At 63.4% G+C, this 13,655-nt stretch overlaps 1 protein-coding gene and 1 long non-coding RNA gene across 6 annotated transcripts in view; one reads left to right on the top strand and one right to left on the bottom strand.

The window, feature by feature from the left end:
* The window catches only part of Shank2 (SH3 and multiple ankyrin repeat domains 2), a 204,170-nt gene that overhangs the window by 128,234 nt on the left and 62,281 nt on the right, over positions 1-13,655 (top strand). The gene's annotated exons all lie outside the window — the stretch shown is intronic.
* Positions 8-6,116, bottom strand: LOC125618099. The gene is made up of 4 exons (XR_007349335.1): positions 4,814-6,116; positions 4,280-4,499; positions 3,255-4,000; positions 8-621 (listed from the first exon to the last, which is right to left on the bottom strand). It is a non-coding gene; the product is annotated as an uncharacterized LOC125618099 (long non-coding RNA).

Raw genomic sequence — 13,655 nt, 5'->3', positions numbered from 1 at the left:
TAGGAGCCGGGGACAGGAGCCGGGGACAGGAGCGGGGGCAGGCGGTGAACAAACGTGAGCATGGCCTGGTATTTGCGCCGCGAGGCCAGGCCCTGCCATCGGGGTTTCCTGCCCGAGTCCTGCTGACCGCGGCTGAGCGGGGACGCGCTCTCGGAGCAGGGAGACTAATGGGCATCCGTCTGTTTTCATTATCCCGTTGCTCTAAGCAGTGCAGCGTCTTTCCAGAACATTCCTGGGGTCCGCGCAGGGACGGTTGGCTGGAGCCTGGGAGTGGGGCTTGCATCAGAATCTTACCTTTGAGGTCAAGTTCCTCGAGGGCCACAGGCTGCTGAGCCCCGGGTCATCTCTCAGCTGAGATGGGCTCCCAGAGAAGCTTGGGTGACCACCCAAGGTCCAGGGCTGCGAGGCTTACCCCGTTCCTGTCAGACACCACGGTCCCCCTCAGGAGCTGAGGTGTTCGGAGAAGCAGTCACTGTCCCCAAGCACCCTGGGGACCCTGCAGACCCCCTAGCTGTCCAAACAGGCAACTCCTCACCTAGCCCAGACTATGACTGAAAAAGTCGCTCTTTCCATGGGAGGGAGCTTTCCGGCAGGAACTTTCGGCCCATTTCCCTGTGTTTCCTTGAAAGGGACCGGGAGTTAGACATGGTGCAGCATGGTCAGCACAGGGGCTGCGTTTGCTGTGTGACCATAGGCTACTCACTCAGCCTCTCTGGCCAGAGTCAAGTGGAGAAGCAAGCCGTTGCTCGCCTGCCCACAGGAACACAAGGGCGGGTCTAGGAATTTCTACTGCTCTCTAGTAGAAATTAAGGGGTTAAGACGCTGTCCAATGAGGACACCCACAGCCCACTCAGCCAGAGCCCTCACCCTGACCCTGACCATCGTAATGCACCAGCCGGGCTGAAAGTAGGTTTCTGCCGCTTGAGACACAGCCGTCATGCTGGGTCCCACGATGGTGGCATGCCAAGCCACCGTGTGCAGCCATCAGGAGCAGAAGAGTGGGCAGCAAAACCAGCCCCTCCCCCAGGGCCACTGCCCTGTCCTCTGGTGGTCACAGGCCTTTTCTGAGATGTCCCTGGACCTAGGGACAAGGGAGCAGTGCCCGCTGGAAGCTGTGTGCAGGACAGGCACCTGGAAGGGGCCCAGGGGTGGCAGGCGCTGGTCCCCTTCACCCTGGGGAGGCCTGGCCAGGGCTGAACCCTGAAGCCAGTGCATCTGGTCACTTCTCCAGGACTTAGCCTGTGTCCTGGGCAATCGGCCGGTTCCCAGAGCCTGTGTGCCTTCCTCTCAGATTTGAGGGACGTGTCCCTTTGGTGCCCTGCCCTAGCCCGCCCCTTGGCCCCCATCAGAGAGCTGCAGGTCACACGGCACAGGAGGGACGCAGCTCGGGAGCCTTGCCCTTCTCCAGGGCCACGTGGACTGAGGGCTCCCCTTGGGATGAGCGTGTTGGAGGAACCAGGGTGCCCCAGAGCCCCTGACCACTTCCTCCCCACCATCCCGCTGCCTGACTCCGGGCCAGCGATCGGCTGGCTGGAAGGGGGCCCAAGGCGCCCTGGACAGGTGTGAGGCCCCATCCACACTGCCTGGGCGAGGTCCTGGGACTCACGGAGTCCCCTGGGACCTACAGAGATGGCCAGGACACAGGGAGTCCAGCAGGTCCAGTGGCCCAGCGTGGCTGGGATGTGGGGGACACCTGCAGGTCCCTGGAAGAAGGGAAGAGCCGGGGTCTGGAAGACGGGCCCCCAGCACACCCAGCCTGCAGCCGGGCACAGCAGAGCCTGGTGGAAATGCCCGCGGCCCTGCCCGCAGCAACCCCACCAGGCTGGGGGTCAACAAGACCCCAGGCCCCAGGGCTCACTGGGATGAACCAGGTGTCGGGAGGCTCCGCGTGGGGAGGAAGGCGTCTCCGGGATGGAGGCCGCAGGGGAGGGTCCGGGGCCCGACACGCAGACCGCGGGGGCTGCTGGGTGGGGAGCTGAGCGGGCAGAGCCAAGGGTTGGGTGGGGGCCGCTTCCCAGCCAGGGGCTGGTTTTCAGGTGGGTCTGCGCAGGACTTGGTGGCTTGGGGCTCTGCGAGGCATCCTGGCCGCCGTTGACCGGGGACCCCCAGCCGCCAGGCGCGTCCCCGGGTTCCTTTCTAATGACACTCGAGGCGATTCCTTCCGGTGGGGGAGAACCCAGTCGTGCTTTCCAGAGGGATCACTTAAATGTTGCACTTTTTGCTAAATTCAGCTTCAAACAGGGACGTGGCTTTGGTGCCAGCTTCCAGCCTGTCAGCCGTGGCCCCCCGCAGAGCCAGCCTGCTGTCTGGGGACAGAGCGCCACGAGTTTCCCTGCCCCCTCTGCTAGAGCTGCCAGAGGAGGCAGGGAATGGCCAGCCGCCGCCGGGTGGCTTGACCTTGCACAAGAGCCCGCGTGAGCCGCCCGCTGCCTCCCAGCTCTCTGGGGAGAGCCCACCCCTGTGGGCAGTGCCGGGCATCCTGACGTACTGAGTTTTCACAGGGCAGCCACAGGAGGGAAACTGCTAAAAAGGTCACAGGAGGCTGCGGCCATTAAGTCTGTGGGAGCGGGACGGGCGGCTTGTGCCAGTATGCTGAGCCCCGGGGAAGACCACTACCACAGTGAGAGGTGGCCAGGGGCTGTGTGGACGTGGTGGGTGCGCGTGCGTAGTGTGTGCGTGTGTGGTGTGTGCACAGGTGTGACGTGTTCAGGTGTGGTGCGTGCACATGTGTGGTGCGTGCGCGTGTGGTGCTTGCGCGTGTGCGTTCAGGTGTGGTGTGTGTGCATATGTGGTGCATGTGCGTGCGTGTGCGTGGTGCGTGCATGTGCGTGGTGTGTGTGTGTGCGTGGTGTGTGCGTGGTGCGTGCATGTGCGCGTGCTTGCGGGCGTGGGCGCAGTGTGTCGTGTCACGGGCAGCATGGGGAAGCTAGACGCTGCTGCTCCAGGCTCCTCACGGGGCTTGCACTCTGACATTGACCAGGGCCCCTGGCCTGCTGCCACCCCTCCAAGGGCCAGCTCGGCAGCACCCAGCCAAGCCGGGGCCTGGGCCCTGCAGGACTCATGTCCACACCATGCAGAGGGCAGAGGGCTCCTTGGGGGCACCCAGTCTCTGAAGCCAGAGGACCAGGGGCCCAAGAGTGGGGCCTGTCCCCCCACACTCCAGCCCACGCCGTCCTCGTGGCTTCTGGGACCACGCATGAGCTCACCGAGGGAGGGAGGAGGGAGTCGCTGTCCCCTGTCCCTCCTGTCCTTACCTGGCTCATCACACAGGGATGCAGAGCAGGACCTCAGCAGGGGCTCCAGCCCCGGGGGCTCTGAGTCTGAGAGCAGAGAGCCGCGGCCGTGGGCTCCAGGCGGCTGCCCCCGTCTGTGGGCAGCCAGCCTTCCCGTGTCCCGGGCTTGTCTTCCCTGCCGCACGAGGGACCCTGCCGTCGTCCCTTGGTCTGGTATTTGCATAAGTAATTTTACTCGGTCATCTGCTTCCCTGACCCCTCTCTGGGTGCTAAGCGCCATCTGCTCAGCTGTATTGAAACTGTCACCTCTGTGTGTCCCCAGGGCACTCCTGGAGATTTCTCGTTGCCAGTCAGGCGATGAAGGGGGCAGGGTGGGGCCCCAGGCACCTCTGTCGCTTGGCACCTCTCAGGTTGTCATGAAAAGCTGGAGGGATCAGGACAGGCGGGGAGGGGGTGCACGAGGGATGTGCCTTGCGGATCCCAGCTCTGTGCCCTCCTGAGCGGCCTTAGGCAGGTTGCACAGCCTCTCTGTTCCTTGGCCTCAGGGTGGTCATTAGTGTTCCACCTACTCGAGGGTGACTTTTGCCCTCTGGGCTCACAGTAGCCACCAAAAAACCTCCTATCCTTACCTGGCTCATCCCTCAGGGGTGCAGAACAGGAACGCACAGCAGGTCACTCTGCACAGACAAGACGACGACCCTGGAGGCAGCAGACGGGTGGCCACACTGGGGGATCTGGTTGATTGGCTGGCGACCCTGGAGGGCTTCCTGAGGGAGGGAACACTCCACTGACCATAATCTGCATAGGGTGGTCCACTCGGGGTCGCAGCCACTGTGACCAGCCTCTGGGCTGAGTTGGGGTCAGAGGCACTTTGTCCCATCCCCTGGGCTCCCTGTGGGCTTGTGTGCTGTGTGGACGTCACTGCACAGCCTCGCCTGTCAGCCACACCCTGGACGTGGAGGGCTGCTGTCAGCACCTGCCACAGACTGGCCCTGAGCCGGTCACCGTCCCCTGAGAGCTGCCCTTGCCGAGGCTCCTGAGCTCACCTCCAGGCCATGCGGGGTCCTATCCTGTGACTACGCTGGCCTCCGTCCCTCATCCAAGGCCTGGCGCCAGCGCACTTCAATATGCAGGTGTTTGTGACCACGTCACGCTCACATCTGCTTCGTGATATGAAAATGCCCCGAAGCTTACACCAGGAGCCACCTTGGAGCAAACCAGCCGAGCAGCGCCGGGTCATCAAGCCAGCTCTTCTGTCCCAGATGTCTGAGGGTTCAGCGGGGGACTACACTCAGTTATCGAGAGAGGGTGGGGGTGGGGGAGGGACGCGCCTTTCCTTTCAGAGCCCCGTTGGTGTGGGAGCTGGACATGGTGTTGGGCAGCCCACTCTGTGGTGGGTGTCCGGCTGCCTCCTGCCCACAGCACTCCTGTCCTGTCTCCTGAGGTCACATGCAGTGTTACAACAGCCCCTGGGTCACCAGGAGCAAGGGTCCAGTTCCCTTGCCAGGCCCAGCCATAGCAGTGCTGCCCATCAGGCGTGGTAAGAGGGTCGTTTCCTGATTGCACGGGGACTTGAGCACCTTGTCCTCTAGCTCTGGACCGTGTAGGGTTCCGCTCCTGTGAGGCCCTTCCTCCGCCAGCCCTCGCCGGGCCATGCTCTTCCTGCTGGGTCCTGCGCGTGTCTGCTTCACTGACCCTTGGCTCCTCTTTCCGCCCTGGTGATCAGCAGCTCCTGGTTTAATGCAGATGAATCTGTCAGACTTTCCTTCAGGATTTGAGATCATTGTACCTCACTGAAGAAGTTCTTTTCCACCCAGAGGTTGCAAAGTGACTTTCTGGTCTCTTTCTGGGAGTTTAATATGCTGCTGTCACGTGTGCGTCTGTGACCCAAGAGTTTAGTTTGTGTGTGTGTGTGTGTGGCGGGGGTACAGCAGGGTCCACTTTTTATTTCCTCCTGTGGATGGTGAGGTCTCTGAGACCCATGGTGCCAGCTCAGTCATAAACCGAGCGGGCAGTGGACGAGGTCTGGTGCTGGGCGGTGTGGCCCACTGTCTGGGGGCACCAGCTGCCCAACATCCAGCAGCTCTCCCCGGCCCCACACCCCGGCCCTCTTCGGCTGACTTCTGCTCCTCCCAGTTCTCTGCCCTCCCTGCACATTCTAGAAGGGGCTCCTCAAGTCCAGACAGCAGCACCTCAAACCCCCTCTGGGATTCTCACCAGAACTGCCAGGACCCGCGGGGCCAGCCTGGGGGCGTGCCACGGTTTCAGGCCCAGGGTGCCTGCCACAGGGGGGTCCTTCCCTGCTGAGGCGCCTGCAGCCCTGGACACCTCTCCCGGGAACTCGCGGTGGTCACCCTGTGGGACGTGTCCGCCGACTGCTGCTGCAGCCCAGACGCAGGGAGGCCGGTGTGCTGGCTGGCTCGTGACGGCCACCTTCCAAAGTCCCCGGCTGCTTCCATCGTTCCCGTGGGGACGGCGTTGGTCCCTTCCTCACTGAGCTCTGCTGGCTGGGCCCGGCCACGGCTGGCACTTGAGGTTTCCCGGGAGTGGTCTGTCCGACACGGCCCGTCAGTAGGTCTGTCCGACACGGCCCCCCCCAGCCCGCGGAGACGTTTCGCTGTAACTGCGAGTAGACGCTGAATTTCACCCGGGCTCCTGCACCGTCTGAGGAGATGGTGCGGCTGTCCCCTTTGCTAATTAACAACACTAATTGATTTTCCAGGGCATGTTGTGGGTTCCTGGGATGAGCCCGACTCGTCCGGGCGCGGTGGTCTTTTAACGCGTTGCTGAGTCCCTTTGCTGACGTTGTGCTTAGGGTCTGCGTCTCCCTCGTGGGTGGGCTCTGCCCGTGGCCTTTCCTTCTCGGGGACTTCCCCGCCTCCGTTCCCACCCCTGCCCCTGCACTGCCACCACCCCACTTGGCCTGCTGCCCTCAGGCCTGCAGGTGAGCCACGGTCCTGCGCCCTGCCTGCCCGCCCTCCGCAGCTGGAGGCCCTCTCAGGGCCACGCCCACACTCCGCTTCCTGGCCCTGGACCCCACAGGTCCCAGTCAGCCCTGGCAGTGTCCAGAGGGGCATTAGCGGACAGCCAGGAGCATGTGCTGTGGGGAGGGATGTGCGGGGTTCCGGGCCCCTGTAGGGCCCGCCTGCCCCGGTGCCCAGAAGGCCCCGCGAGGGTGACATCTCAGATGGAGGCTGAAGGGGGAGGGGCTCTGCCAAACAGCCCTCTCAGGACAGTGGCCAGCCCTCTGGTGGCCTCTTGCGTGGTGTGATCAGGAGGCCACCTGAGGGCCACACAGGTCTCCCACCCCACTAGGGAAGCAGCAGCCCCACGGGCCGTTGTGGTCATTCGGATGCTGGCTATGGGGGAGACCAAACTCAAAGGGCAGGGGGGGCGTCTGGCAGGCGCTGAGCCTGATACCATGAGAGACTGAGCTTGTCAACCTCATGTCCCCAACACACACGGAGGCTGACCACCTGGGCCCGGGACCGTCCACCCGTGTGCCAAGTGCCCAGGTGCTCAAGTCTATGCAGAGGCCCTGAGGGTGTGGTCAGCAGTCCATGCCCAGGCCCTGTACCTGCCAGCCTCTGTGCCCAGCCTGACGTCACTTTGCCCCCAGTGGTGACATCACTTCCGAGACCCTGTGACTCCCCATGTTGGGGTGAGGCCAGCTCCTGGCACCCTCTAAACAAACCTGATCAAAGCACAGTTCCCCAGCCTAAAGGGGACTGTCCTGGGGCCCTGGGGCAGGTGGCCTTTCTGTTTAGCACAGCAGGGCAGCTCCGGTAAGCCTCTGCAGGAAGCGTCAGGAGGCGGCAGCTGGCACCCTGGCCTTGGCGAGGACTCTGGCAGGCTGTCCTGGGCCTCGCCCTGCTGGGCCTTAAAGTGACGTCTTACAGTCCCTGGCCTCATGGGGCCAGACCAGGACTAGATAGGGACAGGTCTCGGAGCCGGAGCCTCCTCCAGCCCAGGACCCTGGGACCCTGGGGTCAGGCCTCGAGTCCCTGTCCTTTGCCCCACCCAGCCTGGGCAGTCCCTCAGCAGCCAGGTGTCCACGGCCCTCCCTCTTGGTTCCCATCTCTCAGCCAGGCCTGCCTTAGGGACATGAAAGGAGAGGAGGCCATCTGCACAGGTCACTGGGCCAGTCCAGGCCCCGCTCAGGCCTTCCACGGACTGGAGGTGCCCCCTGCCGCGAGCCAGGCACTCCGCGGAGTGCAGCCCACCGAAGGCAGCCTGACTGGGGCCCCCTGGCGAGGCCACTGGCCAGACAGCTCCGCACAACAGGGTCTCTCGCGTGGTTCTGGAGGCCAGAACTCCAAAATCAGGGTGTGGGCCGGGCTGCTGCTCCCAGGGCTCAAGGGAGGACCCGCCTCGCCCCCTTGCTGATGGGAGTCCCCAGGAGCCTGGGCACACCATGCCTGGTGGCACTGACACGCGGATCTCTCGGCCTCTGTCCTGCTAGGGTGTCGTCTCTGGGTCTTGTCCCAGACAGTCGCTGGACTTGGGGCCTACCCTAATCCAGCATGACTCCATCTTAGCTGGTTCAGTCTGCAAAGATCCCGTTTCCAAATCAGTCCACATTCTGCGGTTCCGATGGACGAATTTGGGACAGGCATACTCAACACAGAACACACGTCCTGGTCAGGAAGGGCCATGTTTCCCCAGCCTCTCCTGTGACCGGGCACCAGGCAGAGCCGCGGGCCACAGAGATGAAGCTGTGGCAGTGCAGGCCCTCCCTCCGGCCCAGAGTCTCACTTCGTGCTGGTCCCTCGGGGGCTCCTAGCCACTCCCTAGCCATTTGAGGTCTCACCACCTCAGAGAGTGGACATCTTCAGATGAGGTCTTAAAGATGTGAGTCCACCAGGAAATGGGCACAGTAAAGAGACCCGGCTCCCAGCCCTGAGGCCCTCTCTCCGTCACTTATTAACCATGTCAAAGTGCAGCCGGTGGCCTGGGCACCTCCGCACTGGCTCCACCCCGGCATCTCTACGTCCAAGACGGCTCCACTGCCCAGGGAGGCTGCGCCCACTCCAAGCCCCCCTCCCACCACCCGCCAGCAAGCCCTGATCCCCTTCCCAGCTCCGTGTCTGCCGCTGGACAGTTCACATAAGACGAGTCGTGTGTCTGGCTTTTCTCGCGTGGCATGATGTGGTGGCCTGTCCATGTGGTGGTGTGGGCCGCACTGAACGGTAGAATTCCCCCGTGGGCATGTGCCACGTTTTATTTATCTATCATCCGTTGATGGACATTGTGAGAAAGGTCAAGAGACAGTAAAATTTAAAGGGTTTTTTGAGCAAGCAGCAGTTCATGAGTGGGGTGGCCACACCAGGGCTCCAGAACCCTGCCGGGCAGCACAAGGAGGGCTTGGGCAGGATGGGCACGGGGGTAAAGCAGGCACCAGGCGTGTGGCCCACCGTGGCCCACTGGCCTGTCTGTGGACAGTCCCTGCATGTGGGTTACAGCTTGCTGGGGACCTCTGCCTGGTGAGTGCGTTCTGCTGTTGTTTAACACGGGCGTCCACAGGGAATGGCCCGGCCACCTGTCACTCGGGTTTGCAGGTCAGCAAGGTCCAGGTCACTTCCAGGCCGCAGTGGCCTCCCTGCCAGGACCCTTGGGCCTGGTCTGCATTTTAATGAACATCAAGGTCATTTGTTAAGGGACCCATTTCCATGTGGTGCACACGGCTCGTGGCCCTGAGGACTCTCTGTTCTCAGAGCGGCCCGAGGTGCGTTGTCCCTCAGGGGGAAGGAATTCAGGGGGACAATGTCTCAGGCTGAGTGCAGCTGGCTGGCCCCGCCTGGTCTTGACCCACTGGCCACAGCACGTTGGTGTGGCTGCTGCCTTGGGCTGGGATTTCGGGGCAGTGTCCCCTGGCCTGGCCTTGACCTTCCTGGTGGCTGCTGGTGGGGGAGGAAGGCTGCTGGCCACGTGGGAGCACCCACTCCCCGCCCTCAGGCAGGCGCAGCCCTGCACCGAGTGTGCGGGGACCCACCTGGTGCCGGCCGAGGCCAGGCAGGTTCGGGGGCCCTGGTCTGGCCCAGGTGGACCCAAAGCCCGAACCACCGAGGAGCCCCCAGACCTGCCGGGGACAGGCTTCCTGCCCGCCCTGTCTGGCCTCCCGTGTCCGAAGCGTTGGGGAGAGGCTGCCGCCCCCGCTGCTCCCAGAACTCGCTCTGCAGGACGCTGCCCGCCACCTCCGCCCCTTCCTTGGTGGCCACAGGGCAAAGCCTTCTTTGTAAAGACAACAGCGGGGCCCGGTGACTTTAGTGAGACGAGCAATCCAACGTGTCTCCCAAGGTCCGAGGGATGAGCCTGGGCGTCACCTGCCTTCTCCAGACCCGCCCGCCCACTCCCTCTAACCATCTCTTGAAAAGAAACCTTCCCCGGGCAGGTGCAGCTTCCAAGAGCCACGAGTCCTCCCACCCGGCTTGTCCCCAGGGAAGCCCCGTCAGCCTGGTGCCTCTCGGCCCTCGCGTCTGTCTTTTCCCAAACACCCTCCTCCTTGGAGAAGCCACAAGCAGCAGCCCTCTGTGTCCCTGGGCACTGCTGTGTGTGGCCGGCTGCACACAAGACAAGGCTAAGTCACTGTCCCTTCCTCAACCAAGTGGGGTCACGAATCCCCTCGGGTGTCTGGGCTCCGCCATGTCATGTCTGTGTCACAGCCTCCAGGCTGAGGGAAGAGGCTGGTGCCTTGGTGACGTGGGGCTAGGTGCAGGGACAGGCAGGGTGACCAGAGGAGCTGGCTTCAGCCTCACCATCTGAGCCTGTCCCTGGGGAGGGGGGAGCAGAGTGGCAGTGGCCTTCAGAGGCAGGGCAGGGCAGCACCCCTGGGCACCCAGGTGTCCGGGGCCTGTTTGAAGGCGAGGGCCGTCCTTCCTGCTGCGGGAGTGCTCATCGTCTCTAGCAAGCTGACGACCCTGCAGGGCACTGGTGACCTGTATGTCCACTCACAGACCACCCGCTGCCCCCGGATGCCAGGCACGGCTGCCCTGTTTCTCGGGGCCGGGGGGCAGTGAAGCCTGAGGAAGGAGGGCTCGGAAACACTGCGGGGACGCCCATGGGGCCTCCCCCGTGGCCCCGGCACCCATCTGATAAAGAGGGAACTTGGTGCACCGGTCCCTGCTCGGGCTGCTCGGCTGGCCGGGGCTAGGAGGGCTCCCTGCTGGCACCGTGGCCTGCGGGCAGGCTCAGATGAGGACCTTTGCCTGAGCCTTCTGCATCCTGGGTGCCCTGACCCCTTCTAGTCCTGACCACAGCTTGTCACCAGCACCTGCCAAAGTGAAGGGCCGTGAGGAGCTGGGCCCTGGTGGCCCTGGTGGACGGGAACGGCCAGGCACCCCCAGGTTCCAGAAGGCTGTGTGCCAGAATCCAGGCCCTGGAGCCGTCCACGCGAGGCCGCACGTTCCTGACCTACTGGAGCTGGCTCCTGGTGGCCCTCGGCGCTCCATGACTCAGGTCATTGCTGACACCTGGCGGCCTGCAGGGAACGTGGCAGGGAAGGGAAACCCGCCAGGGCCCAGGTCGGCTCTGCTCGGGGCAGCCGCAGGGTCCAGTGTCCCCGCACTGGCTGGGGCTCCTCGGGCCTGTGGATTCACTGGACAGCTGGCGTCCCCACACCTGTGCCCATCGGAAAACACTCGTTCAGAGAGCATAAATCAAAGTCTGACACCCTGTCTCTGGCCCCAGGAACTGTGTCCACTTTGGGACTGGTGCTGTTGGCCTTGGGCACACTGGCACTTTGACAGGGACCCTTGGTGACCATCCTTTGCTGTCCCAGGAGGGGGTTTGGCCAGGAGTCCCCAGGCCCTTCCTGCACTCAGCTCTGGTCCTGACTAACCCTGGAGCAGGGACAGGGGCAGCAGACTGTCCGTGGAGAACCATCTGGGATCGAGGTGTGAAACAGCAAAGTGCCCTTGGTGTGTGGCCCCTGTCACCACAGAAGGGTGGGCTGCATGTGGACATGGGGCCAGTGGGGGTGCCCACAGGACGGTGGGACCCTGGGGCCTCCCTCTGCTCGGGGTGTCTTGGCAATGAGAGGACAGGACGGAGCTCGCTACGGTGAGGTTTGCGGTTAGCGCGTCACACGGCTGCCAGCCACAGGGGTTGGAGGAGCTTCCATTTCTGGGTGGCCCTGGTACAGGTACCACGCAGATGTCTCATACCATGTCAGGGTCCCCCTGACCCGTCTCAGGAGGGGTCACCGGGACCCGCGGCTGTGCTGCAGCTTCCAACTCACCGCTTGCTGGGGTGGCCAGGACCCAGGGCTGAGCAGCAGAAGGGCACTGGACCCTCTGGCCAAGCCACTCTCACGGAGAGGGACAGGAACGGGAAGTCCCCCGTGAGCATGCGGGTGTGCGAGAACAGGAGAGGCTGTGGCCGAGGGTCTAGCAGTGGATGGACAAAGGGATGGGGGACGTTAGGGACCCACCAAGCCACCTTATCAGGAATGGGCAGTGGGTGTGAAGCCGGTTCCGCCTCTGGCCACCCTCAGCACGCTCCACACTCCACGGAGGGAGATGGGAATCAGGTGTCTGTGACGCTGGTTCCGGGGGACGTGTCCCGTGTTCCTGTCATTGACTGTTTTCTGCTGCTGAGACACCTCGGGCTAGGTCAGTCACGAGCACTAGGAGTTTCCCTGCTGCTGGCTCAGGGCTGGGCAGTCCAGCACAGAGGGCCCTCTTGCCACGTCATCCCTGGGCACTGCATCACCTGAGCACGCTGGCCGGGAGCCGCTGCTCAGGTGCTAACCACACCCCTGACGAGGACCCCAGGCCATCACCTCTCAACACTGTTGTGGTGACAGTTGCACTTCAACCCTAGCCGTCCGTGCCTGATGTGCCTAAGAGGACAGGGCCACCTGGGGCGGGCGGCAGGGCCCCAGCAGAAAAGCACACAGGTGGCTTTGGCCCCTCCTCAGCAGTCTGTCTTCACTCACCTGAGGTTGATCAGCGGGGTAAACTGAGGCACGTCCCAAAGGGATCAGGCACTGTGAGCCCTGTGGCCATGGACCAGGAGGGGCTGGTCCAGTCTCCACCACACACGCCGCGGCCTGGCTGGCCTCGTCCCTGGAGGGAGGAGGGGAGGTGTCCAGGAGAACTGTCTGCAGGGGACCTGGTGCCGAGAGAGTGGAGACCTGGGCTGCAATGTCACCAGGCACTTCATGCTGCCAGGTCCCCCACTCTCACCAGGGTGGCAGGTGTGGCCCAGTTCCCTGGCAACTCCTAGACAGTTGGAAAGTGGCCATTTCCTGAAGTGTCAGGTTTGGGGCAAGGCGCATCCATAGGCCCAGTCTCCCCTGCTCACCCCAGAGTAGCTGGCAAGGGACGGGGACTCAGGCCTGTGTCCCACATCACCCTCGGAGTGGCCGGTGGAGGCCATGATCGCTTGTTAGCCCCAGAGCTTGCTTTCCTCCTAGGGAACGCGGACGGCGCAGGACGGGGCAGGACGGGGCAGGACCGGGCTGTGCTGAGACCCCACAAACTCTGCGTATTTAAAGTGTACGGTTCTGTGGGTTTTAACACGTGTCTGCGCCGTGAGGCCATCGCAAGCAAGAGGACGGCCGCACCTCCAGCCCAGGTTCCCAGCTCCTGTGGGCCCCACGCCGGCTCCCTCCCCTCCCACGCCTGCCCACCTGCTGCCCGGAGGCTCAGCTCTGGTGCCTGGGGGTAGCTGGCTTTCCTGGAATGTCACTATGCCTGCTGACTTAGGGTCAGTGTCTGTCACTCTGCATGGTCACTAGGGGTTTGAACCCGTGGCTCATCCCTTCTATGGCCAAGTGAGACTCATCCTGTGGACGGACCACGGTGGCCAGCCCCTGCCTGTTGATGGGCGTCTGGCTGTAGGGATGCCAGTGTGGTGGTCACGGCTGTCACTGCTCATAGAGCAGAGCTCCGCGCATGGCCGGGTTGTGTGTAGACAATGTCAAGCTCAAACTGCCCCCAAGGTGTCCCACCCTTAAGGTCTGAAAGCCTGCGTCCAGCCGTCCCGCCCCCCAGCCCTGGGGTGCACTCTTTTCCACTACACAGCCCACTGGGCGGGGGTGGTGGCGCGGTTGGCTCTGATTTGCACACCCCTGCGGCTCCTGGAGCTGGGCTTCTTCCTGTCCTGTCCCTCGCAGTGCCATCCTCTCAAGCCAGGGCTGGACGTCAGGGAGAGGGGGCTCTTTCCTCGTCCTCTTGCTTCTTTTCCTTTCCCTTTTCTCTTGGCCTCAGTCTTAGCTCAAATTGCCCCCCCCAAAAAAAAAAAAGAAAGAAAGAAGAAGAATTGGGGGACTCACAATCCACAGCCATTCATGTCCCCCAGCCCTGGGGGCTGGAGCCTCCCGACCCCACGACCTGGCCACCTGCAGACTCCATGATCTGGGGGCAGGTTTCAGCATGCTGACCTGGGGAGACACACTTCAGGCCCCAGCACACCCACCCC

This window comes from Marmota marmota, unplaced genomic scaffold (assembly GCF_001458135.2).
Source record: "Marmota marmota marmota unplaced genomic scaffold, marMar, whole genome shotgun sequence".
NCBI lineage: Eukaryota > Metazoa > Chordata > Mammalia > Rodentia > Sciuridae > Marmota > Marmota marmota.
The sequence above is the reverse complement of the archived record's forward strand: the minus strand, read 5'-3'. Positions and strand labels throughout refer to the sequence as shown.